This window comes from Sapajus apella, unplaced genomic scaffold (genome assembly GCF_009761245.1).
Source record: "Sapajus apella isolate SASKATOON/1434 unplaced genomic scaffold, GSC_monkey_1.0 scaffold4, whole genome shotgun sequence".
Taxonomy (NCBI): Eukaryota; Metazoa; Chordata; class Mammalia; order Primates; family Cebidae; genus Sapajus; species Sapajus apella.
The window spans coordinates 8,699,155-8,726,796 of record NW_022436944.1 but is presented as its reverse complement, the minus strand read 5'-3'; the positions used below and the strand labels follow the sequence as shown (position 1 = coordinate 8,726,796).

The 27,642-nt window shown below is 43.2% G+C and overlaps 1 long non-coding RNA gene across 5 annotated transcripts in view; it reads right to left on the bottom strand.

Moving 5' to 3' along the window:
* LOC116539279 overlaps positions 1 to 27,642 on the bottom strand; it is a 73,016-nt gene that overhangs the window by 2,664 nt on the left and 42,710 nt on the right. The window contains exons 4-7 of one of the 5 annotated variants that reach the window (XR_004263978.1): positions 14,487 to 14,548; positions 10,676 to 10,813; positions 1,870 to 1,966; positions 540 to 629 (exon numbers count right to left, since the gene is read on the bottom strand). This is a non-coding gene — a long non-coding RNA (uncharacterized LOC116539279). Of the gene's footprint in view, positions 1 to 539; positions 630 to 1,869; positions 1,967 to 3,266; positions 3,490 to 6,846; positions 7,308 to 10,675; positions 10,814 to 14,486; positions 15,303 to 27,642 lie in introns of those variants that run through there. The other 4 variants (XR_004263975.1, XR_004263977.1, XR_004263982.1 and 1 more) reach the window with 4 other exon arrangements.

Genomic DNA, 27,642 nt, shown 5'->3' with positions numbered 1-27,642 from the left:
CATGCCTGGATAATCTTTCTATCTTTAGTCGAGACAGGGTTTCACCATGTTGGCCAGACTGGTCTTGAACTCCTATCCTCAGGTGATCCACCCACCTCAGCCTCCGAAAGTGCTGGGATTACAGATGTGAGCCACCATGCGCAGCCTACTTAGCCAGTTTTTAAAAGCATGGTTAACATACTGCATGTGCTATAAATCCCCAGGGATCTAAGGAAGCCCTCTATAATCAAACACAAGGATACTTCCTTTTTTGTAGAGATGGGGTCTTGCTATGTTGCCCATGGTGGTCTCAAACTCCTGGCCTCACGTGATTCTCCTGCCACGACCCCCCAAAGTGCTGAGATTACAAGCATGAGCCTCCATTCCTGGCCTTGAGATAGTTTTATATCAAATGCTGCTTCACAAAGATTGAACCTTCCAGGCCCTCCCGAGTGACATAAACAAAGACCCACACCATGTAGGGAACTCGAGTGTCAGAAGCATGGGCAGATGGTGAAATCATGAGGCCTATGTGAGTCACGCCACCTCCCCCCACTTACCTCTGTAGTTGCTTCCCCGCACTGTCTGTCACAGCATGCCGTTCTCCATTTGCTTTGTTTTCTTCCCTGGACCGCTGATGTCCATGACCCCTGGCAAAAAGAGACAAAGGAGGGGAGGGGAGTTATATGAGCCAGATGCTAAAACCAGGGTCAAGAAAAACTGGCCACTTCAGGGAGGAGACAGCAGAGCACCAGGCAGCCAGGATGCTCAGAAAGTAGATCTGCTCTGCAGAGGCCATTAACAGGCTGTCTTGTTGAGGGGCAGGTGGTATCTGAAGTTCAGCCCCTTAGGGCAGGAACAGTGATTTGCAGCTGTGCAGAGAGCTCCATCCACTGAGGGCACTGGGCCCAAGCCAGCATCCTGTACCAGCAGCAATGGGTAAAACCCAGCCCAGATAACAGTATCTCTGCTGTGTTAAGCTAACTTTCCCAGGACCAGGATGCAAGAAACTGCAGGAGGGAAATGGCACAGCCCCCTGGTTCCCTAGCACTGCAAGAAGAGGTGATATTCAAAATAGATAACCAGTTTGACAAGGACATTATTCAACAGGCAGAGGCCCAGGGACCCCTGTAGTGCCAGGAATTAACCCTTTAGTGCCCAGATCACAGAGAGCGAGAGTTCATTGTAAAAGGTACCTGAGGCACTGGCTGTTTCCATGGTAATAAGGAAGTATTTCAACATTTAAACAATTGAGGAACCTAGTTCTGCCAACATGGCAGGCTAAGGCATTTGTGCCAGGATGGAAACCAGTGCCTTCTGCTTCCTGCATTTAAGAAAGCCTTGTAAGAAAACAAAAATGTGAGCTGAGCTGAATGGCACACTTGGTGCCATAATTGATCTCCATTACGGTTCTGCCTCCTCATATTATCACCAACTGGTCACAAAGTGTGGATTGTCAGTGTCTTATGGACCACATGTCAAGTGTGGTTAGACCACAGATATGGCATGGTCTAAACACACTCTTAAAATTTACTTATTTTGGGCTGGGTATGGTGGCTTACACCAGTAATCCCAGCACTTTGGAAATCCGAGGTAGGTGGATCACTTGAGGCCAGGAGCCCCAGACCAGTCTGGCCAACCTGGCAAAACTCTGTCTTTGCTTAAAAAAAAAAAAAAAAAAAAAAAAAAAAAAAATTAGCTGGGCATGGTGATGCATGCCTATAATCCCAGCTACTCAGGAGGCTGAGACATGAGAATCCTTTGAATATGGGAGGCAGAAGTTGCAGTGAGCCAAAATTGAGCCAGTGCACTCTAGCCTGGGCAACAGAGCAAGACCCTGTTCCAGAAAAAGAAAAAATTAAAAGTAAGAATTTTTTAAAGTACACTTACTTTCTTTCCCCACTAGAATGTCAGCTCCAGGTGGGCTGCTGTATCCTCATTACATAAAACAGTGCACAGCAGGTGCTGAACAAATACTCGTCATCCACTGTAGGAAAAAAAAACAAAGATATAAAAGTATATATATTGTCTTCTCTTCCATCAGTTCCTCTCCTCCAAAGTAACAGTTTTGTGCATGCTTTTAGAAAAAACTGTATAAGCATATAGGCTTTTAAAAAATATTCTGGCAGATTTTTTAAATGGGATCATACTGTACATAGTTTTCTTTGTGTAGTTAATAGTATATCATCTGGGTTCCTTCTGATCTGCTTTTACTTTTTTATTTTTTTTTTTAGTTTTGGTTTTGAAATGGGTTCACGCTCTGTCCCCCAGGCTGGAGTACAGTAGTGTGATCACAGCTCACTACAGCCTCGAACTCCTGGGCTCAAGCAGTCCTCCTGCTTTAGCTTCCCAAGTAGCTGGGACAGCAGGTGCACCACAGCCATGCCTAACTTGCTTCATTTGTATTCATGATACATGCCTGTCTGCATGTGGATGTGCCCTGCTAGAACTACCTTTCTCCCATTCATTGCAAAAAAACAGGTTGTTCCCTGTTTTTTACTATTATGATCCATGCTACACTGAGTATTCTGATGCCTGTCCTGGGGTATGGTGACAGGTCTATCCCTGCCTAGCTGGCTTTGAAAGTTTAAAGACAACAGTGCAGGCCAGGCACAGTGGCTCACACCTGTAATCCCAGCACTTTGGGAGGCAGAGGCGGGGGTGGATCACCTGAGGTCAGGAGTTCGAGATGAGCCTGACCAAAATGATGAAACCTCGTCTCTTCTAAAAACACAAAATTAGCCTGGTGTGGCGGCTCATATCTGTAATCACAGCTACTCAGGAGGCTGAGGCAGGAGAATCACTAGAACCCAGGAGGCGAATGTTGCAGTAAGCTGAGGTCACACCATTGCACCCCAGCCTGGGCAACAAGAGCGAAACTCCATCTTAAAAAAAGAAAAAGACAGTGTAATGTACCATTTTACAAAGCTGGCCCCATATCAGGAGACCATATAGAGATGGACTATGGAAACTCCCTTTAAAGCACAGTTAAAAACAGTTAATGGTGAAGGATGATTTCAGATGATGCCCCATGTCTTTTCCGTCTTATTATTAACTGTGTCATTCTTTTTGTAATGTTGTGCTCATTACAACTATTCCTTCTTGGTCAGGTTGACAAATTTTTCTGTGAAGCAGCGTTAAACATTTTTATAAATATGAAACTTATTTGTTAAACTACCACCTCCTTCATGTTTGCCGAGTTGCAGGTGAAATGTTTAAGGAAATTCTAGCCTTTTCAGCATTTGTCAAAGTGTGCTAATGCTGACACTGAATTTTCTTAGTCTTACCTTAAATCTCTGAGAGTCTGGACCTGCAGGAGAGATGGTCTTCAAATTCAAACCTGCATCAGAATCACCTGGATAGCTTAATATATTTGGTTGGATGATTGATTGATTGAGATGGAGTATCACTCTGTTTCCCAGGCTAGAGTGCTGTGGTGTGATCTTGGCTCACTGCATCCTCCGCCTCCTGGGTTCAAGCAATTCTTCCACCTTAGCCTTTGAGTAGCTGGGATTACAGGCATGCAACACCACACCTGGCTAATTTAAAAAAATATTTTTAGTAGAGATGGTGTTTCACCATATTGGCGAGGCTGATCTCAAACTCCTGACCTCAGGAGATCCACTTGCCTTGGCCTCCCAAAGTGCTGGGATTACAGGCATGAGCCACTGTGTTGGCAGATAGCTTGTTACTATAAAATGCAGCTTTCTGGGCCCCACTCAGATTTTCAGTTTAGCAGGTCTAGGTGTGCCTGTGAATCTGCATTCCTAACACATCCCCAGGTACTGCTGCTGCTGGTTCAGGTCGACATGCAGAGACACACTGGAGTTAATCCTCACTACTCAAAGTGTGGTCTGTCGACCAGCAGCCATGGCATCACCTGGTGCTTATTAACAGTGTAGAATTTTAGGCCTCAGCCCAGATCCACTGAAACAATTTGAACTGTAACTAGTTCTCTAGGTGGTGTGTATGGACATTAAAGTTCAAGACACGCTGGAAGAAAGTGCGAGTAAGAAACTTTTTCTGGAAACTTTCAGCATTCTGGGCCATATGGTCTTTGTCAAAAATACCTGTCTCTTTCTGAGGAGTGGAAAAGCAGCCTTAGATAATACAGAAATCGATGGGTGTGACTGTGTTCCTGTAAAAATGTATTTAGAAACATTAAAATTTAAATTTTACAGAATTAGCATCTGTCATGTAATATTGTTCTGATTTTTTTCACCATTAATAATATGAAAATCTGGCTGGGTGCTGTGGCTCATGCCTGTAATCTCAGCACTTTGAGAGGCTAAGGCCGGCGGGTTGCTTCAGGCTAGGAGTTTGAGACCAGCCTAGCCAACATGGTGAAACCTGGTCTGTACTAAAAACAAAATATTTGCTGGGTGTGGGGTGTGTACCTGTGGTCACAGCTACTCAGGAGGCTGAGGCTGGAGGATCACTTGAACCCATAAGGCGGAAGTTGCTGTGAGCAAAGATCATGCCACTGCACTCCCAACTGGGCAAAAGAGTGAGACGCTGTGCCCCACAAAAAAGTTAGCCAGGCACGGTGAAACATGACAGTCATCCCAGCTTCTTGAGAGGCTGAGGCATGGGAATTGTTTTAACCTGGGAAGTGGAGGTCACACTGAGCCAAGGTCATACCAATGCACTCCAGCCTGGGCAACAGAGCAAGACTCTGTCTCCAAAAAATTAAAAAATGAAATCCATGCTGAGCTCATGAGCCGTATGTGGACCTTAGTCCATTTTTGGCCAGCCCCTGGCTTAGAGGAATGTTCTTCTGAGAGTCAGATCACCTGCCACATTCTACTGCCAGCTCACAATGTGACCCCGAAGCCAGTTAGCTCACCTCCCTGGCTCTAGATTTTGTCACATGGAAAATGAAGGGGTTAGATCTCAAGCACCTCAAATACTGGGCCCTTCCCTTCCTTCTCATGCACACAGCAGACACCTACAGTCACTCATGGCGTTCTTTCCCACTGAGTTACGTGCAAGCAGCCTTCTAGGTGACTGCTGCCAGTGGACTGGAGTTGAGCAAGAAATGGCATCTCCTTGCTCTTCTGTGACTCCGTGTTCCCTAAGATCACTTCTAGATCCAGTGCCCCTGCATTCTGCCTGTACAGCACATTCTTCTTATACCCTGGTCCTTTAACTTTACCAGGGTGTGTTGACGAACTCTGTCTCTTTTATTTCTCTTCAAAATTTTTTTTGTATTTTTAGTAGAGTTGGGTTTTTTCCATGTTGGTCAGCCTGGTCTTGAACTCCCAACCTCAGGTGATCCACCCATCTTGGCTTCCCAAAGTGTCAAAGTGTTAGGATTATAGGCATGAGCCACCGTCCCCAGCCTCTTTTTTTTTTTTTTTTTAAGAGACGAATTCTCACTCTGTCATCCAGGCTGCAGTGCAATAGCACGATCTCCATTCACTGCAGCCTCTGCCTCCGGGCTCAACTGATTCTCCTGCCTCAGTCTCCCAAGTAGCTGGAAATACAGGTGCAAGCTGCCTTGCCCAGCTAATTTTTTTTATATTTTTAGTAGAGATGGGATTTCACCATGTTGCCCGACTTGGTCTTGAACTCCTGAGCTCAGGTGATCCACCCGCTTGGCCTCCCAAAGTGCTAGGATTACAGGCATGAGCCACCATGACCATCCCTTCCCCCGCTCCCTGCCCCGAGACGGAGTCTCACTCTGTCACCCAGGCTGGAGTGCAGTGGTGCCGTCTCGGCTCACTGCAACCTCCGCCTCCCAGGTTCAAGCGATTCTCATGCCTCAGCCTCCTGAGTAGCTGGGATTACAAATGCACACCACCATACCTGGCTAACTTTTGTATTTTTAGTAGAGATGGGGTTTCACCATGTTAGCCAGGCTGGTCTTAATCTGACCTCAGGTGATCCACCCACCTCAGCCTCCCAAAGTGCTGAGATTATATGCATAAGCCACTGTGCCCAGCCAATAGTTCGTTCTTGTACATAACTTAGTATTCAGTTGTGCAGATGCACATAATGGGTAAATCTGTCTGTTCACTTGCTAATAGATGTCTGGCTTACCTCCAGTTTGGGTTATCACAAAGTAGCTAAGAACATTCCTGTATCAGTCTTTTATAAACCTATGCTCTCAGCTCTCTTGGGTGGATGTCTGGGAAGGGAGTGGCTGGCTGTATGGTAACTATGTCTAACTTAAAAAAAAAAAAAAACTGCCAAACCCTTTCAGAGTCACAGAAGCATTTTATAGTCACACCAGCAGAAACCACAATCCAAAATGGCCCTAAGCTCTAAGAGGCCATACACAAAAAATAGAACATAAAACTACTACACACCAACCAATGAAGCATGGTGTTTTCAAACCAAAGGTAGAAGCAGGGAGATCGCTCACACCTGCCCTTTTCTTTTCTTTTTTTATTTTTAAGATGGAGTCTCACTCTGTCCCCCAGGCTGGAGTGCAGTGGTGTGATCTCGGCTTACTGCAACCTCTGCTTCCCAGGTTCAAGCAATTCTCATGCCTCAGCCTCCCAGGTAGCTGGGATTACAGGCAAGTACCACCACACCCAGCTACTTTTTGTATTTTTAGTAGAGATGGGGTTTTACCATGTTGGCCAGGCTGGTCTCGAACTCATGACCTCAGGTGATCCTCCCACCTCCACCTTCCAAAGTGCTTTGACTACAGGCATGAGCTACCCAGCACACCTGATTTTTGAGAGGAAGTCACTGAGGGATGAAGAAAGGTTGTAAAGGGGTCCAAGAAGCCATATAGACCCCCAAGCCCAGGCCTCCCTCACCCAGTCCCTGAGCCTAGGAAATCCAGCAGCCCAGAGCTGCATGGGCTGCATTCCCTTCTCTGGTTAATTAAAGGGATCTGGCTATAAAGGGCCACACCAGGAAATTCCAGCCTAGGACAGGGTTGTTCTTGTCATTCTCTCCAGTTCCACAGGGGTTAGAGGTGCCAGATCTGGCTTATGCCTCTGGGAATAAAGCAAGCGATCCATCTATCAACGTCCCTAGGAAATGATGCCCTGGCCCCAAGCTGAGCATCCCTAAACACCAAGGTACTCTCAGAGCCAGCCCCCTTTTAGGTGGCCTGCTTTCAAGCCCAATGAGCCAGTTCTTACCACACCCTCCCTGGCAAGATGGAAGTGTAGAGATCAATAAATACAACTTGTACAACTAAAACATGCCCAGCACTTACTCAGGACTAAGGCACAGCTTATTATGACATTTATGTCACTGAATTTTCAGAAAATGCTCTGGGTAATAAATGGAGGCTTGTGCCTGTAATCTCAGCACTTTGGGAGGCCAAGGTAGGTGGACTGCTTGAGCTCAGGAGCTCAAGAACAACCTGGGCAACATGGCAAGATACCATCTCTAAAAAAAAAAAAAAAAAAAATAGCCAGGTGTGGTGGTAAGCCTACCTGCCCATAGACCCAGCTACTCATGAAGCTGAAGTGGGAGGATCACACCAGCCTAGGTGATGGTGGTTGCAGTGAGCTGAGATGGCACCATTGTACTCCAGCCTGCACAAAAGAGTGAGACCCTGTGTCAAAATAAATAAATAAAATGGAGGCTCCCAGTGAGGCATGAAAGAACTTCATGGACAGGCCTTGAGGTCCCCACCCAGGTCTATCTGCCTTGACTCTCATCCCTAATATCCACCTTCCCCAGGGCAGCCTGGATTGTTATAAACCAAAGCTCAGCTGTGTATGGTGGATCACACCTGTAATCCCAGCTACTAGTAGGGAGGCTGAGGCAGGAGGATCTCTGGAAGTCAAGAGTTAGAGACCAGCCTGGGCAACATAATGAGACCTGTCTCTATAGAAAAAAAAAAAAAAAAGAAAAAAAAATTTTAAAGGCCAGGCACAGTGGCTTACACCTATAATCCCAGCACTTTGGGAAGCCAAGGCAAATAGATCACCTTAGGTTGGGAGTTTGAGACCAGCATGACCAACATGGAGAAACCCTGTCTCTACTCAAAATACAAAAATAGCTGGGTATGGTAGTACATGCCTACAATCCCAGCTACTCAGGAGGTTGAGGCAGGAGAATTGCTTGAACCCAGGAGGCAGAGGTTGTGGTGAGCTGAGATTGCACCATTGCACTCCAGCCTGGGTGACAAAAGCGAAACTGTCTAAAAAAAAATACATATATAAAATAATAAATAAATAAGGCATGGTGTTGCACACCTGTAATCCCAGCTACTTGGGAGGCTGAGGCATGAGAATCACATGAATGCAGGCGGTGGAGATTGCAGTGAGCTGAGATGATGCCACTGCACTCCAACTTGGTGACAGAGCAACACTTCGTCTCAAAAAAAAAAAACAAACAAAAAAAAACAGTATATGTGTTTTGTGCCACTCTGAACCCTCAGGGACTAAACATCACTAAGCACAAAAACAGCAGTCAATTTCAACTGTTCAATGAATTAAAAGCCAGGTCAGTGGAGGAGCTTCTTGATTCAAACTCCATCCTCCTCCTGAGGCTCTGCCTCTGCCATGGTGTCTCCAACAACTGCTCGCCTGGCAAGCTCCAGAACACAAAGGTGGGCATCCTTCTTCCATGAAAAGAAGCCAAGACAGGTGATCAGCAAAGGCACTGGTGATGAGGAATGCTGAAGTCCATGCTACAAATGTGGCCTTAATAACAGGGAAAACACTGCAGGTGAGGCTGAAGGAATCCAGGTGATAGGTGATGTTAGGGGTAAACTTGACGGGGTTAAGAGATACCCAGATGGCTGCTAAAGTGTTATTTCTGTGTGGGTGCCTGTGAGGGTGTTTCCAGATGAGACTGGCATTTGAATCAGTGGACTTAATGAGGATCCATCCTCACCCCATGTGATTGGGCACCACCCAATCAGCAGAGGGTCCAGACACAAGAAAAAGAGAAATGGTAAATTCATGTGATCTCTCTTCTGCAGCCAGGATGTCATCCTCTCCTGCCCCTGGAACTCCAGGCTATCTGGCCTCTGGACTCTGGGAATTACCCCAGTCACTCCAGGTTCTCAGGCCTCTGGTTGTAGACTGAGAATTCCACCATCAGCTTCCCTGGGTCTGAGATCTTCAGACTTGGCCTGAGCCATGCTACTAGTTCTCAGGTTCACCAGCTTCCAGGTGGCCTAGCATAGGACTTCTCCATAATCACATGATCCAGTTTCCCTAGTAGATCCCCTCTCATCCTCAATCCATCCAGTCATCCATCATCTATCAATCATCCATCTATCATCTACCTATCCACCTATCAAGTATCCATCCACTATCTATCCATCTATCATCTACCTATCATCTATCAATCTATCATTTATCCATCCATCCATCCTACTAGTTCTGTCTCCATGTAATAAACAGGGACCCCACCTCTGCCTGCCAACAACCTTCAACTGGGCCATGGACGTGGGCCATGTCCTTACAATGCTCAGCCATGGAGGCCCAAGCTCTATCTGTCTCCCACAAGACAATTTCTCCCATCACCTGGACCGCCCAAACAGTCTCCCCCAGGGTTACAAGGTCCTCTGCTGATGTCCTAGTGGTTGGCACCATGGACGTCCCAGATTTCCACCCACCATCTGGGTCTGACGGAAGGCCTGTATCCTGGGCATCCCTGGAACAGAATGAGGAACTGAACCTGGGTTTGGGGATTTCTCTGTAAGACCAACGGGTCTGTGGAGAATCCAGTGCACCAGGCTGGCTCTGTCACAGTTTACCATAGTAAGCTTACCCTGGAACAGGCAACAGAAACAAAAACAGCTACCCTACTGCCCCCATGGCCATAATCCACTGCCCCCACATCACTTGCAATTTCACCTTCCAGCTCATCTGGGCTTGGGATGCATCTTACGTCCTTGTTTAATTGGCAGTTGCTTTTCTTTCTATGATACACAGTAATAATGTATCATGCAACTGATGATGTCTCAGATTTGAAGAGTTAAGGTAAGTGCAGTGGAAGCCCTGACCTGATTCCCGAAAGAATGACAGAGGTGGTGCAGTGGGGCACGCTTTACATAGGGGGTAGAGTCTAAAATCCAGTACAGCCAAAATCACCTACAAATGGGGCTTCTTTGGCTAAACAAACGTACAGGGTCAGCTGGGTGTGTTGGACAGAAACACTTCAAACAGCAGGAACACGCGGGATGCCAGATGCTCAGAAAGAAACAGAACAAGTGAGACTGACTCAAGGAGGGACAGTCATGTGCTATGGCAAACAACATCAACTGCCTTCTTGGGCAGCGTTTTTCTCTCCTTATCTTGAGATGGAGTCACTCTGTCTCACAGGCTGAACTGCAGTGGTGCAATCTTGGCTCACTGCAACTTCTGCCTCCTGGGATCAAGCGATTCTTCTGCCTCAGCCTCCTAAGTAGCTGGGATTACAGGCGCTCACCACCACACCCAGCTAATTTTTGTATTTTTAGTAGAGATGGGGTTTCGTCATGTTGGCCAGGCTGGACTCAAACTCCTGACCTTGTGATCCACCCACCCTGGCCTCCCAAAGTGCTGGGATTACAGGCGTGAGGCACATGCCCAGCTTCTGTCTTTTCTACTCAGTTGCCTTAATGACTTGTGAGATTTTATCCCATTTGGCAGAAAAACAAACTGAAGCCAGGAGGAGAAGCGAGAACCACAAAGCTAGTAACAAGCAGCATTGCCAGGGCCACAGCCTGGATTCAGGCCACTGGGGTGGGAAGGAGGGAACTGGGGCATTCTAGAGAACAAGGAAACACACTTACTTCCTAGGCTTGGTGCATTTCTTCTTCCAGTTCTTTACCAAAACAGGCATGACTTGTTCCAATGTGTCCTCCTCCTTTAAGGACCAGAGGCCACTGCTCTCCAGGGGCTGGTGGTAGCCCCGGATGATCAACCTGAGGCAAAGACACAAGGGAGTTAGTTAGTCAATGAGAGGAGGAGGACAGGGCTCACTCACTCCACAAGCATGCCGATGCCACACCCCTCCTCAGCACAACTGCCCACTGTGAATGAAGGCAGCCACACAGCTGGGGATGTCTGAATTTGGATAGACATTTGCACATATTACAAGGTTATTACAGCTCATTCTGTTGGGTCATAAAGGAAAAATGGCTTTCTTTTGCAGAGATGCATAGAAAAGATTTAGGGAAAAAAAGGTGATTTAGGAGGGAAATATCAAGATGGCGCTAATTCACTCTTTTTCGCCATTCATTTATTTTTTTGTTTTGTTTTTTTGAGATGGAGTCTTGCTATGTCACCCAAGTTGGAGTGCAGTAGCATGTTCTTGACTCACTGCAACCTCTGCCTCCTGGGTTCAAACAATTCTCCTGCCTCAGCCTCTCAAGTCTGAGACTACAGGCACATGCCACCACACCTGACTAATTTTTTATATTTTAGTAGAGACGGGGTTTCACCATGTTTCCCAGGCTGGTCTCAAGCTCCTGAGCTCAGGCAATCTAGCCCCCTTAGCCTCCCAAAATGCTGGGATTACCGGCATGAGCCACCATGCTCAGCCTCATTCATTCATTCATTTATTTGGTGACAGGGTATCACTGTATCACCCAGGATGGAGTGCAATGCCATGATCATGGCTCCCTGCAGCCTCCAGCTCCTGGCTTAGAGTAATCCTCCCACCTCAGCCTCCTGAGTAACTGGTACTTCAGGTGTGAGCAATTATGACTGGCTAATTATTTTTTATTTTTGTAGAGACAGAGTCTCCCTATGTTACCCAAGCTGATCTTGAGCTCCTGGGCTCAAGCAATCCTCCCACCTTGGCCTCACAAAGTGTTGGGATTATAGGCATGAGCCACTATGCCCTGTCAACTTTTAAAAATTTTACATTAAAAAAGGCTAATATTGGCCAGGACCAGTAGCTCATGCCTATAATCCTAGCATTTAGGAGGCTGAGGTGGGAAGACTTCATGAGCTCAGGAGTTCAATACCAGCCTGGGCAATATTGGGTGACTATCTCTACAAAAAGTAAAAATAAAAAATATTACCCAGTCATAATGGCTCACACCTGTAGTCCCAGCTACTCAGGAGGCTGAGGTGGGAGGACTGCTTGAGGCCAGGAGGTGGAGGCTACAGGGAGCCGTGATCATGTCATTGCACTCTAGCCTGGGCAACAGAGCCAGACCCCCTAAAAAAAAAGCAGGTTGAAGGGGGGGAAAAAAGGCTGACATGACAAAGCATTTGCAATAGTGAAATCTGGGTGATAAACTTATTGAGTTTCATTATGTTATGTTAGTCTTTCTAAGTAACTCTACCCAGACTGGAGTACAGTGGTACAATCTCGGCTCACTGTAACTGCCGCCTCCTGGGTTCAAGCGATTCTCCTGCCTCAACCTCTCAAGTAGCTGGGATTACAGGCACCTACCACCACGCCTGACTAATTTTTGTATTTTTAGTGGAGACAGGGCTTCACCACATGGGCCAGGCTGGTCTCAAACTCCTGACCTCAGGTAATCCACCCGCCTCAGCCTCCCAAAGTGCTAACATTACAGGTATAAGTCACCACACTCGGCCAACTGAACACTATAATAAAAAGTTAACTTTATATTATAACACTATATTATAACTTTATAACACTATAATAAAAATGTAAGTTAAACACTTATATTTTTTGTTTTAAAATAATTTCAAACATACAGAAAAATTACTCAAATCATACTAAGAATTCACTCAACTTACCACAATTAACATGTTGCCAAGTTTACAGTAACATTCTGTCTCTATCCATTCACACACACACACTCACACACACACACACACACACACACGCGCAAACACATCATCTTTTTCTAAACCATTTCAGACAGTTAAAGGCCTAGCACAGTGTCTCACATCCATAATCCCAGCACCTTGAGAGACTGAAGTGGGTGGATCACCTGAGGTCAGGATTTTGAGACCAGCCTGGTCAACATGGTGAAAACCCATCTCTACTAAAATTACAAAAATTAGCCAGGCATGGTGGCGCATGCCTATAATCCCAGCTACTCAGGAGGCTGAGAGAGGAGAATCACTTAAGCCCAGGAAGCAGAGGTTGCAGATCATGCCACTGCACTCCAGCCTGGACAACAGAGCAAGACTCTGTCTCAAAAAAGCTAAGATATAGGCTCTACATATCTTTACTCCCAAAAAACTGGGGGTATCCCCTTACAATCCAGGACATGCTCTTATGTAACTGGAGCACAATTTTCCAAAACAAGAATGAATGTTATTAGCATGCATCTGGTGTCCTGCAGTCATATACAAATTACTCAACTGTCCCAGTGACTCTCTTTAATAGTAATTTGAAGAAATTATTTAAAACATCTAATCTTTTAAAAAGATGTTTGTAAAATGTTCATAAAGAGAAGAATGTGAGACTGGGCATGGTGGCTCATTCCTATAATACCAGCACTCTGGGAGGCTGAGGTGGAAGAATGACTTGAGCTCAGGAGTTGGAGACCAGCCTGGGCAAAAAATACAAAAATCTGTTGGGCATGGTCGAGCGTGCCCATAATCCCAGCTACTCAGGAGGCTGAGGCAGGAGCATCACCTGAACCCAGTAGATCAAGACTGCAGTGAGCTACGATTTTGCCACTGCACTCCAGACTCAGTGACAGAGTGAAAGCCTATCTCCAAAATACCAAAAAGATGATGCATATTAGGGTGAAAGAAAGATTCTTCAAATAATCCCCAATAAGATGTTGACAACGGGTAGAAATAGATGTAAAAAAAAGAAAACCACAAGTTGGCTGGGCATGGTGGCTCATACCTGTAATCCCACACTTTGGGAGGCTGATGTGGGTGGATCACCTGAGGTCAGGAATTCAAGACCAGCCTGGCCAACATGGCAAAACCCTGTCTCTACTAAAAATACAAAAATTAGCCAGGCACGATGGCGTACACCTATAATCCTAGCTACCTGGGGGACTGACGCAAGAGAATTGCTTGAACCCAGGAGGCAGAGGTTGTAGTGAGCTGAGATTGCACCACTGCACTCCAGCCTGGGAGACAGAGTGGGACTCCAACTCAAAAAGAAAAGAAGACCAGAAGGAGGCATACTAAAATGGTGACAGTTGTTGCCTCTGGGTGTTTCCTTACTACTGATCTGCACATGTGTTTTTTTAACCCACATTTCCTATGGTGAGGCAGTATTATTTTTCTAAGGAGTGGGGCCTGGGAGAGAAACAATGTCAATAATAACTATACCCAATATTTTAAAAACCCAAATATGTCAGGTTGAACATGATGTCTAAGCAAGAAATAAATAAAATAAATAAATAAATAAATAAATACTCAAATCTAAAGCTAAAGCAAGATCAGTTCAGTGTATGGCTGTCCCAGGCCAAGCCTTCTGTAGATATTTAAGCTGCTCATGGCTCATGTGTTTATCAGATTCAAGGTGATGGACTTGGGGGACAGAGTTGGTGTCTCTGAGACCACATGGCCAGCACAGGCAGATTCAAGACAACTCTGCAGAAGAGCGAAGGAGAGAAGTCAAGCCGGGAACTCCATGTTCACTCATTCATTCAGTCATTCATTCCCCACCACCTCCCTGAGGTCTTGGGGGCCCAGCCTTACCCTGTGATCCACCAGAAGGTGATCCTGGACAGGAAGGAAGTGCTGGATGCTGGGCAAGGATTCTAATGGAAAGAAAGAACAGGTTAGGGAGGAAGAGGGAAAGAAACGATTCAACTTTTCATCCAGGTCAGAGCTTGCCAAGGAGTAGTCAGCTGCCCATTCTTCCTTCAAGAGGACCGGTGTCCACTCCATACCATTCTGTACCCCAAAAGGATTCTCTCCTAAGCCCCAGGAGAAAGAAACTCATAGCAGCTCCTCTCATTTCACTCAACAGAGTGTCTACCAGGTGCAACCACAATACAGTAAGCTATCGGCCTGTCTTATCTTCTGTTCCCACAGCAACCCTAGGAGCTGGTGTTACCGTCATCCCCACTTCACTCATTCATTCAACAAGTATTTTCTGAGCACCTACTATGTGCTAGGCACTCTACAAGGTAATACAGGGTTATCTTAGATCCCCACAACAACCTCCTAAGCTGGTATTACTATTGTCCCCATTTTCCTCATTCAGGCATTGAATATTTATTGACCACCTACTATGAGCTAGACATGCTACCAAGAACTTATATACTTACATTATTTTATATCCTCATGGAATTCTATAAACATGGTATTATGATTATCTCCACTTCATTAATTCATCCAACAAATATTTCCTGAGCACCATCCATGTGCCAAGCACCCTGCATACAAATCTAAACAAACAGAAATGCCCCTGCCTGTATGGAGCTTGTCCACTGCAGTAATCATCAGTAATACCTGCCAAGATTCTCTACTATTAATACCTAGCTCTGTTCTAAGGGCTTTACACAAATTACCCTATTTTTTTTTTTTTTGAGACGGAGTTTCACTCATGTTACCCAGGCTGGAGTGCAATGGCGCGATCTTGGCTTACCACAACCTCCGCCTCCTGGGTTCAGGCAATTCTCCTGCCTCAGCCTCCTGAGTAGCTGGGATTACAGGCGTGCACCACCATGCCCAGCTAATTTTTTGTATTTTTAGTAGAGACAGGGTTTCACCATTTTGACCAGGATGGTCTCGATCTCTTGACCTCGTGATCCACCCGCCTCGGCCTCCCAAAGTGCTGGGATTACAGGCTTGAGCCACCGCGCCCGGCCTAAATTACCCTATTTAATCTTCATCCCCACCTCATAAGGTAGGTCAAAGTATATAGCATCACTGTTTTGCAGTTAAAAGAAACTGGGGACCAGAAATGAAATGATTTGTTCAAGGTCCCACAGATAAAAGTGGTGGAGACAGGATGTGAGCCCCAAAGAGTCAGGCTCCAGAGAGACATGCATCAAATGATTACACAAACAAATGCAAAACTGCAACTTCTGGGCCTTGATATGTGTCCTGAAGATAGAGAAATATTACCAGTGAGACAAGTCAGCATATGGGGGCTGATCTGGTGTACCAAGGTCAGAGAAGCTCCCCCAAGAAAGACAGTCAAGCTGGCGCCTGAAAGATGAGTAGAGGACAGCTAAGTAATGAGGAAAGGCAAAGCATCCCCAGCAGACAGCAGCACGTGCAAAGGACTAGTGGTAGAAGGAAGCATGGCAGACTCCAGGAACGCAGTCTACACTGAAGGCCACATATTTTGGTATTCATTCTAAGGGCAAGTGAAAGTACTGACAGACTCTAAGCAAGCTATCAAATAACTTATTTCCCAGAGGCATGAAGAGGAGCCCGAGCTCAACATACAGGCAAGAAAAGAAACTGACACAGAGTCCTGGGAAGATAGACCAAGCCTGGCTTTCAACACAGATGTATTCAGGTCAAAATTCTGAAACACAAACTTTAAGCAGGAGAAGAAAAAAGGTCACCATATAGCAATGAGAGCTTTAGCCAAGGACTCCACTCAAAGTTTCAGCCTTATGCAGAGATAAGGTGTTTACAGAGCCCAACAAGGCAGCATACTCTCCTCAAGTGTTTTCCATCCAAGGCTGGGTGTGCTTTTTTAAAAATACTGTATCCCGGCAGGGTGTGGTGGTTCATGCCTGTAATTCCAGCATTTTGGCAGGCCACGGTGGGCAGATCACCTGAGGTCAGGAGTTGGAGACCAGCCTGGCCAACATGGCAAAGCCCTGTTTCTACTAAAAATACAAAAATTAGCTGAGAGTGGTGGCTAACAACTGTAGTCCCAGATACTCAGGGGGCTGAGGCAGGAGAATCACTTGAACCCAGGAGGCAGAGGTTGCAGTGAGCTGAGATCCCACCACTGCACTCCACTCTGGGGACCCTGCCTGCATCTGGGCCCTATCCTCGCCAGGGATTCTGATTAAGCTGGTTTGGGGTGTGACTGGGGCCCTGAAACTTTGTTTTAAACATTCACATTCTTCTTAGACAAGTGGCTGGGCAGGAAATATGCAAGATAAGCCAAGACCATTGTATCACACTGGACAACAAGGAAACTAAGCATAAACAGGATTGTTACAAGGCCCAAGAGCCAAGCAGAAGTGGGACTACAGGCTTAAAAAGGGACAATTTGAGCTTGGACAAGGAGAGGAAGTGCAACGGGCTGAAACATACCACGTATGTTTGGTTTGTTTGTTTTTTTGAGACGAAGTTTTGCTCTGTCTCCCAGGCTGGAGTGCAGTGATGTGATCTTGGCTCACTGCAACCTCCGTCTCCTGGCTTCAAGTGATCCTCCTGCCTCAGCCTCCCAATAAGCCAAGACACTGGGCTAATTTTTGTATTTTTAGTAGAGATAGGGTTTCACCCTGTTGGTAACCAGGCTGGTCTTGAACTCCTGACCTCAAGTGATCCACCCACCTCAGCCTCCCAAAGTGCTTGGATTACAGAAATGAGCCACTGCACCTGGCCAAAAACCTCCATGTTTACTTAAGGTTTTAATGATTAATTTCACATTATAATGTGAAAAGTAATGAGTCTCTAGCAGTCTTATCCCAAAAACGGGGGCTGATTATAAAGTAGTACTTTGCTCAGTCCATTTTCCTTCAAATCACCTATTTTGAGAAAATACACTAGTTTCATTTTCCACTCCCATATAGGGGTGGTAAATACTACTAGGACAAAAAACATAATTAGCACCAGTACAAATTCAAGGTTTCCAACCTGAGTGTAAGCATTGCTTTGTAGTTTTTTTTCCACCCATCCCAGGTTACAGTCTCCTTTTACCCCAAAATGAAATCTCAAACGTCCTCCATTTTGAATAAAACGCATGCTGGCCCCTCAGTGGAAAACATCAACCATGAATTATGAGTCTTTTTCACTTTACCTTCACACCACCGATTTCTGTCACACTGACTGTGCTTATTACCATGTATGTCTAGCATTAGACTGGACTCCTAGGGAAGAGGAACTCACATTCATTTCTCAGTCCTAAGGGCAAAACTCCAAAGTGTAATTAAGGAAATAACTCCAATTCTTCCAAGTTCTGAATTCGTCATCCTCTCAAAAATGGCAGTGTGTATTCGAGCTCTGCTTATTTTCCTGATCCAGTTCTCCATATTTGGGAGATCTTACAAAATAGGCCAGGAAGGCAAAAATGTCTAGAAATTATTCCCACATGATAATCTTTGCAAATACAACTCTTAGACCTAACTTTATACTACTAAAAAATTTCATACTTTTTTTTTTTGAGACAGGGTCTTGCTCTGTCACCCAGGCCGGAATACAATTACAGCTCACTGGAACCTCATCCTCCTGAGCTCAACAGTCCTTCCACCTCAGCTTCCCAAGTGTTGGGGCCACAGGCACAAGCCACAATGTGTGGCTAATTTTTTGTAGAAATGGGGTTTTACCATGTTGCCCAGGCTGGTCTCAAACTTCTGGGCTCACAGGATCTGCCTGTCTCAGCCTCCCAAAGTGCTGGGATGACAGGTGTGAGCCACTGTGTCCAGCACCAATACCACATTTTAATTATGTGTTGAGGTGGCTGGATTGAAGGAAGAAATGGGTACTCCATTTTATTTCCCAGTCCTAAGGGGTTTTAAACACACTAATATTAAAGTTTAAATGCCCTAGAGCTGAAAAAGAGATTTAAAAACTTGACAGTCTCACAGTATCTGGTATAAGTTGAAGAAAAATAATGAAATGCAAGGTGCTTAGTATTTTAAAAGAATTTGAGTGAATTTTGCATCTGTAAAAATGAAATCAGAATAATCTGAGAAAAGATTTCAGAGATGAAGATTTTCAGAGATGAAAAGCATGATTTGCCAAATTTAAAACAGCAATAGAAGCAATAAGTAGCAGATGAAATATAACCAAATAAAAATTAGTAACAAAAAAAATCAGTAAATGAATTATCCTACAACTCAAATCAAAAGGACAAAATAGATTAACAAGATGAAAGAAAAAAATGTTAGAAATATGCAGATCAACCTTACCAATACTGTGTATAGACAGAAAACAGTATATATATATATATATATATTTTTTTTTTTGACAAATGTATTGAGCATCGAGCATCTACTATACTACAGCCATGACATAATAGAGAATAAGAGAGACATGGAATGTGTCTTCAAAACGTCCATGTTCTGGAACAAATGAAGCTGAAGTAGTAACTAAAGAAATTACTGAAGAAAACTATTTTTATGAAGAAAGGGGGTAGGAAGAAAAGGAAAGGAAAAAAATAAATGTATACATTTTATGTCTTAGCCAAATTTAAGGCAAAGAGATTCTGATAGAATTTCAAAGATTTCAGAGATAAAGTATCCTTCAAGCACGGTGAGGATTGGGTGTCTAGGGTAATCGAGTTTTTAAAAACATCTGGGTGGCAATGTTTTTAAATGAATACCATACGTGGACAAGGATATGGTTAAATTGGCACTCTCATACATTTGAAGTGGGAACATAGATTGTTTTAATTTTTTAGATATAAATTTGATGATTCCACTTCATGTATAGCTTAAGAACCAAGCTAAGGTTTTTGCCAGCCATGGTAGCTCATGCCTGCAATCCCAGCACTTTGGGAGGCTTAGGAAGGCGGATCACATGAGGTCAGGTGGATCACCTGAGGTCAGGATTTCAAGACCAGCCTGGCTAACATGGTGAAATTTCACATCTACTAAAAATACAAAAATTAGCTGGGTGTGGTGGTGCATACCTGAAATCCTAGCTAGTTGGGAGGCTGAGACAGAATTGTTGAACCCAGGAGGCAGAGGTTGCAGTGAGTAGGGATTGTGCCACCACACTCCAGCCTGGGCAACAAAGGGATACTCTGTCAAATAAATAAATAGAACTTGGGCAACAAAGCAATACTCTGTCAAATAAATAAATAAATAAAGCCTTAGTAAGGTTTCTTATACCCTTCCCATCCCCTTCTATTCTTTGTGCTACTGTCATACCTTTTACTCCCATATTATAAAACTTATAATGCATTACTATTTTTGCTTTAAACAACTAACTTTTTAAAGCTACTATTTCTTTAATTCACAATGTTGGACAACCACCACCACTAATTGCAGAACATTTCCATCCCACAAAAAGGGAAATCCTGTACCTGTTAGCAATCACCTTCAATACAACAATGTTTTAAAGAGATTAAAAAAGAAAAATAAAATTGTCTTATTTTTATTCCCATAGTTACCATTTCTAGCACTTCTCAATCTTTTGTCATTTTCCTTCTGCCTGAACAATGTCAACATTTCCTGTGGAGGTCTACCAGCAACAAGTTCCAGTAGGCCTTTTTGTTTGTTTGTTTGTTTTGAGACAGGGTCTCGCTCTGTCCCCCAGGCTAAAGTGCAGTGTGGTTCAATTATAGCTCACTGCAGCCTCTGCTTCCCAGTCTAAAGCGATACTCTCACCTCAGTCTCCCAAAAAGCTAGGACCACAGGTGCAAAACCATGCCTGGCTGATTTTTGTGTTCTTTGTAGAGATGGGGTTTTGCCATGACACCCAGGCTGGTCTGGAACTCCTGGACTCAAGCAATTCTTCTGCCTTAGCCTCCCAAACTACTGAGATTGCAGGTGTTGGCCACTGTACCCAGCTCCAGTAGGCTTTTTTAAAAAGTACTTTAAAGCTGTCTCTGCAGGCCAGGCGCAGTGGCCCACACCTGCAATCCCAGCACTTTGGGAGCCCAAGGCAGGCAGATCACAAAATCAGGAGTTTCAGACCAGCCTGGCCAACATAGTGAAACCCCATCTCTACTAAAAATACAAAAATATTAGCCAGGTGTGGTGGCATGAACCTGTAATCTTACCTACTCGGGAGGCTGAGGCAGGAGAATTGCTTGAACCTAGAAGGCAGAGATTGCAGTGAGCTAAGATCACACCACTGCACTCCAACCTGGGCAGGAATGACTCTGTCTCAGACAAAAAAATTAATTAATTAATTAATTAATTAAAGAGGTCTCTCCATTGTATTTTGATTTGCTAAGTTTTTGATGAGAGATCTGCTGACATTCTTATCTCTGTTACTCTGTACCTGATGTGTATTTTTTCTCCATCTGCTTTCAAGATTTTCTCTTTATTATTGGTTGCCAACAATGTGATGATAATGTGCCTTGGTGTGGTAACCTTTATAGTTATTCTCCTTGGGATTCTTAAATATGTGGGCTTATAGTTTTCATCAAATTTGGAAGTTTTCTGGTCATTTATTTTTTTACAATCTTTTTTCTGTTCTCCCCTTTCCCTCTTTTCTGGGGCTCCAATTACATATATGTCAGACTGTTTCTATCTCTAACAATTGTCCTTGTTATAGTCATTGATGCTTTAGCAATTTTTCCACTTTTCTTTCTGTTCTCATTTTGGACAGTTTCTACTGCTGTCTTGAAGATCACTGATATGCAGTGCCTCAGCTACTGTTAATGCCATCTATTGTACTTTAAATTTTATTTCCAACTCTAGGTGTCCTGTTTGGGTCTTTTCAAAATATACCTTCTAGTTCTCTTCCCATTATGTTAACCATTTTCTCTACTTTTTTGAACCAAGAACATATTTGTAATTGCTGTTCTCATGTCTCTGTTAATTCCATCATCTCTGTCATTTCTGGATCTAGTTGATTTTTCTCTTGATTATGCCATATATTTCTGGTTTTTTGCATGTCTGCTCATTTTATTGAATGCCTAACATTGTGAGTTTTGTGTTTTAGGTTTTGTGTATTTCCTTAAATAGTACTGGACTTTGTTCTCACACACAGGTAAGATTCTTTAAAACAGATGGATCTTCCAAGACTTGCTTTTTAATTATTAGAGTAGGTCCAGAGTACTCTTTAACTTAGGGCTAATTTAGTCTCATTACAAAAGGCCATGACCTTTTGATGCCCTTGTATATACTCTGGCTAATGGCAACATAGACTACTCCCAGCTCTGTGTGAGTTCCAGCAATCAATCATTTGGCCTACTCCTTTCCAGTGGGGTTCTTTCTCTGGCCTCAGGTGCTCTCCTCTCATGCATGTGTAGGTCAGAATTCAACCTGACTTCAGGAGAATCCTCCACCTGCCTCTGGAGTTCTGTGTACAACTCCCACATCTCTGGTACTCTGCCCCACAAATTATGACAATCTTTGCTCCCTGCCAATCCCCATCTTGTCCTCTCAATTCAGAAAGACACCAGGCTTTGAGTTCCCTATCCCTGCTCTGCACACTGAAAACTACCTCCAGATAATAAATTGGAGCAATCAAAGAACTCAGCAGGTTTGTTTCCCACCTTTCAGTGACCACAGTCTTGTGTTGCCTGTTACCCAGTGCATTACAAATTGCTATTTCACATATTGTCCAATTTTCTAGTTGCTTAAAATAGCAAGGTAAATCCATTCCTTGTCATTCCATCACTGCTGGACAGAATATTCAAGTAACAGTTTCTCAATTTCGTATCTTGTTGTTGCTGTTTTGAGACAAGGTCTCACTCTCACCCAAGCTGGCTCATAACTCACTGAAGCCTCAAACTTCTGGGCTCCAGGCATCCTTCCACCTAGGCCTCCCAAAGCGCGGGGATTACAAGCATGTGCGTGCCATTATGCCATTACGCCCTCAATTTAGTATCTCAAGGCTTAGTCTTCATCGAGCTCTACCTCTTTAAAACACCAAACAATAGTTTTCTTCCTTTTTTCTTGGAATTTGCTCTGCTCTTTTTAGTTTAACACTGAACTCTTAATTCTCCTACCTCTTTGATTATGATTTCTGATTCTTGAGTCCTGAAAGTTTCAGGAAAGTTTAGGCAAGTTTCCAAAATTCTATTCTTGCCATATTTTCTTCTACATCTGTGTAGGACTTCACCCTGTGAAATTTCAACAAGTCCCACAAATTCATTCATGACCTCTTTTGGGGCTCCTAACAGAAGTAACTATGTGACTGGCCTTGGACTTCTTCACTCACAGAGGGGGAAAAAAGGTGAATACAAAATATAATTTCTACATTTTAAAATGTGTGTGTGGTTGTTTTTTTTTTTTTAAGCAGAGTCTTGCTCTGTGACCCAGGCAGTTCAGTGGTGCAATCTTGGCTCATTACAACTTCTGCCTCCGGGGTTCAAGCAATTCTCATGCCTCAGCCCCCTGAGTAGCTGGGACTACAGGCACGTGCCAACATGCCCAGCTCTAATTTTTGTATTTTTAGTAGAGATGGGGTTCCACCATTGGCCAGGCCAGTCTCAAACTCCTGGCCCTAACTGATCCACTGGCCTCAGCCTCCCGAAGTGCTGGGATTACAAGCATGAGCCACCACGCTGGCTTAAAAATACTTTTATACACATACAGCCAGAAGAAAAAACAGAAGTTAATTCACTTAAAGTGTTAAGAATGATTATCTGTTTTATTGGTAACATTATCTTATTTTTCTGTATTTTCAGTACACACATGCATACGCACGTGTGAACACACACACACACACACACACCCCTATTTTTTAAGTCCCCATTTCTAGCTCATAATTCCAGCTGTTTTTTGCAGGTCAGAATGTCACACCACTATTTTCAAAAGCAAATCACATATCTTCCACCTAGAGCCTGTCTCCCTCTGTGCCAGTTAATGATACCCAGTCCTCCTATAAGTTTCAGAGTCATTTCCACTTGTTCTTCTGTTCCCGCATCTAGTCAAAAATCATACTGGAAACAATGAATTTCAATCCATGAGAAACAACATTATTGCAGAGGGCTTCAGAATAATGATTTCAAAGGAGCACTAAAAAGCTAGCAGAATGAAAACCCCCCCTTTTTCCAGGTCAGAGATGTGAGGAAAATCTGCAAGGAGGAAGCCATAACCTGGGCATAAAAGAAGGCTCTTCCTGGGGAAAAGAGGTAGATTTGGAAGAGCAAGCCAAAGTTGGACCGTGAGCCAAGGGGGGAAACTGTTGAGCAGAGTCAAGAGGCTGGGGACTTGAGACTGCATTTGGGGGGTACCCATAGAGGACAAAAGGAGAAACAGTCATAAACCCAGCTTCAAATGGTGCTTTGGCATAAAGTTGTTTTCCTGCCCAAACTGGCATTTAATATTGGTTGAAATGAAAAAGACACACCAGCCATCAACTTTTTACCATGTAATTAACCATCTCTGAATAATGTCATGTCTTTTTACTTTAATGCCCTCTTGAAAATGGGTAATAAATGAACAATGTACAGAATTCAGAAGTCACAAAATAAGTCTGGACCTTGAGAACATTGTGCTAAGTGAAACAAACCAGTTACAAAATGACAAATACTGTATGATTCCACTTGCATGAGCTATCTAGAGTAGTCCAATTTATAGATTCAGAAAGAATGGTGACTGCAGAGGGCAGGAGGAAGTATTAAGTCCTTGTTTAATGGCTATGAAAAAGTTTTGGAGACTGGTTGTACAATGTGAATATACTTAACACTACTGAACTCTACCTTTAAAAATGTTTAAGGTAGTAAGTTTTGGTATATGCATTTTATCACTATTAAAAATTAAAAAAATAAGTCACAAATTAGTATAGAAAGTATCACCCAATTATGCCTTCTGGCCACTCACTTCCACCCCTCAGAGACAGTCAGTGTTAGGATATAGTCTAATCTTTCCAAATATATTCTATCTATATATGCTTGCAAATATATACCTTTTGAAACAAAATACACCCATACACAAATAGTAGCATACTACATGTACTGTTCATGCACTTTGGTCTTTTCATTTACCATACCTTAGAGACTTAACTAAATTACTTTATATCAAGCTGCATTACTCCTTTTAATAGCTGCTACTAATTCACTATATGACTATATCAATTATTTTACCAGTTCCCTACTTATAAGTAATTAGGTTTTGTATGAACTTTTGTGCTTACAAACACAGCAATGAATACCTTTGTGCTATTTTTAACCCCCACATATGGAAGAGTGTATGTAAATATATGTTATATGCCTAGGATAAAAACTGCTAAACAAAAATTATCTGCATTCTTTATTTGTGACTGCATGTAAGTACACAATTTTTATTTACATAAAAATGTGTATTGAAGTATAGCATACATTCAGAACAGTATATAATTCTTAAGTTTATAGCTCAATGAATTTTCCCAATATAATCCCACCTAACACAGACAAAAAAAAAAAAAAAAAAGATTATAAGCCTCCAAAAACCCCTCATGTCTCCATCCAGTGAGCTCCCCAAGAGTAATACAATACTACCCTGACTTCTAACAACAATTTTGTCTGTTTTTGAACATGTATTTCTGTGTTCGGCTTTTTCACCTAACATTATGTTTGTGAGTCATTCATGTTGTGTGAATTGGAATTTATTCATTCTTATTGCTCTATAGTATCCCATTATGTAAATACATCACAACTTATCTAAACTTAGCTATACTACACAAGGTATGTGCATTCTTAAATTTTAATAAATATTATTCAATTGCTTTCCATAGAGTTTAGAATCTTACCATTAATATATGGAAGCAGCTATTTTCCTGCACCTTAGCCAACAGCTAATGAAAGTTCTTAATCTTGGTTAATCGGATATTTTTAAAATGCTTTCAGGATAGTTTCAATTTGCTTTTCTCTTATAAAGACTGAAAATGAGGAACATTTCATACATTTATGTATGAAAGCCACTTGCCTTTCCTTTGAACTGTCTCTAATGTGCCCACTTGTCTACTGAGCTGTTGGCCTTTTCTATCAGCAAGCGATCCTGCTTTATAAAGGAAATTAGCCCTTTGAACATGCTGTATGGCAACTACTTTTTCCCGGCTTATCATTGGAGTCCCAACTTTGTTTATACTAGAGTTTTTGCCATGTCAAGGTTGTCTGTTTTGTTTTGTTTTTTTATATGAGAAGTCTCGCTCTGTTGCCCAGGCTGGAGTGGAGTGCAGTGCAGTGGTGTGATCTTGGTGGCAAATGCCTGTAATCCTAGCACTTTGGGAGGCCAAAGCAGGTGTATCACTTGAGGTCAGGAGTTCAAAACCAGCCTGGCTGACATGGTGAAACCCCTGTCTCTACTAAAAAACAAACAAACAAACAAAAAAATTAGCCAGGTGTAGTGCCAGATGCCTGTATTCCCAGCTACTTGGGAGGCTGAGGCAGAAGAATCGCTTGAACCTGGAAGGTGGAGGTCACAGTGAGCCGAGATCACATCACTGTACCCTAGCCTGGGTGAAAAGGAGACTCCATAACAAAAAAAAGGAAAAAGAAAAAAAATGTGAGATAGCAAGCTAGTTTTCTTTTTTCCCAAATGGCTACTCAGTTCATCCAATACTATTTACTAAAGAATTCACTATTTTCATCATATACCACTGTTGACCACATAAAACATTCCTATAAATAAGGCTACTTCAGTGCTCTCAACTCTGTGCCAGTGAACTGGTGCTCAAATTGGTTTGGCTTCAACATATACTTTAATATTTGACAGCACTAATACCCCCTTCATGAACAGAGTTTCATAATTTTTGTGAAAAATTTTATTTTTGTTCTTTATATAAACTTAAAAATCAAGTTTTGAAAAGCCTATTGAAATATCAATTGGGATTACTTTAAATTCTCAAATTATGTGTGTGTGTGTGTGTGTGTGTATACACACACACACACACATACATACATACATACATATATTTCCCCCACCACCACCTCCCCAGAGTTGGCATCTCACTATATTGCCCAGGCTGGTCTCCAACTCCTGCCCTCAAGAAATCCTCCCACCTGAGCCTCCCAAAGTGCTGGGTTATAGGTGACAGCCACTGTGCCTGGCCTATTTCACTAAATTTAAGACATTTTTTTTTTTTTTTTTTGAGACGGAGTTTCGCTCTCGTTGCCCAGGCTGGAGTGCAATGGCGCGATCTCGGCTCATCGCAACCTCCGCCTCCTGGGTTCAGGCAATTCTCCTGCCTCAGCCTCCTGAGTAGCTGGGATTACAGGCATGCACCACCACACCCAGCTGATTTTTTTTGTATTTTTAGTAGAGACGGGGTTTCACCATGTTGACCAGGATGGTCTCGATCTCTTGACCTCGTGATCCACCCGCCTCGGCCTCCCAAAGTGCTGGGATTACAGGCGTGAGCCACCGCGCCCGGCGTCAAGACATTTTCAATGTAAGATGCAGTTATTTTACGCCAATTGAAAGACCTTCTTTAGACTTAAATGCTTCTGTAGACTTAAACACTTCTGTTTTCATATCACATCTGACTTGTCCTTATAATGAAAGGAAAGTTATGTAAAATAAATCGGTTAACATGCTCCCAACCTAACTTCATAATTACCACATAGCCAGAAGTACCTGGAAGATGTCATCAGTTTTAAGGCATACCTTAACTTTAGAAATCATGAAAGGTTTTAAAAAAAAAAAAAAAAAGTGTCTTCCTAACAATATAAAATATGGCAACTCAGAGGGGATACTTACATCTCATCAATGTGAGAGTATCCTATTCAAGAACAAAATATGTTTTACCATTTATTCAATTCTTTTATGAGCTTCAGTAAAGTTCTGTAATATTTTTCAGAAGTATCTTTCATTTTATTGTGAATTCTTGTTAATTATTAAGTTTATCTTACTTTTTTCTTTGCAGAGATAGGGTCTCAAAGTGTTGCCTAAACTGGTCTCAAACTCCTGGGCTCAAATGATCCTCCCACCGTGGCCTCTCTCCCAAAGTGCTGGGATTACAGGCATGAGCCACTGTGCCTGGCCAGTTTATTTCTAAGTAGAATTTTTTCCTTCAAAAATTCTGTTTGGAAAATGTACAAAACCTTTACACAAAAAATTATATAACAATATTGAGAAAAAAATAAAAACCAAAACACATGGAGAAATAA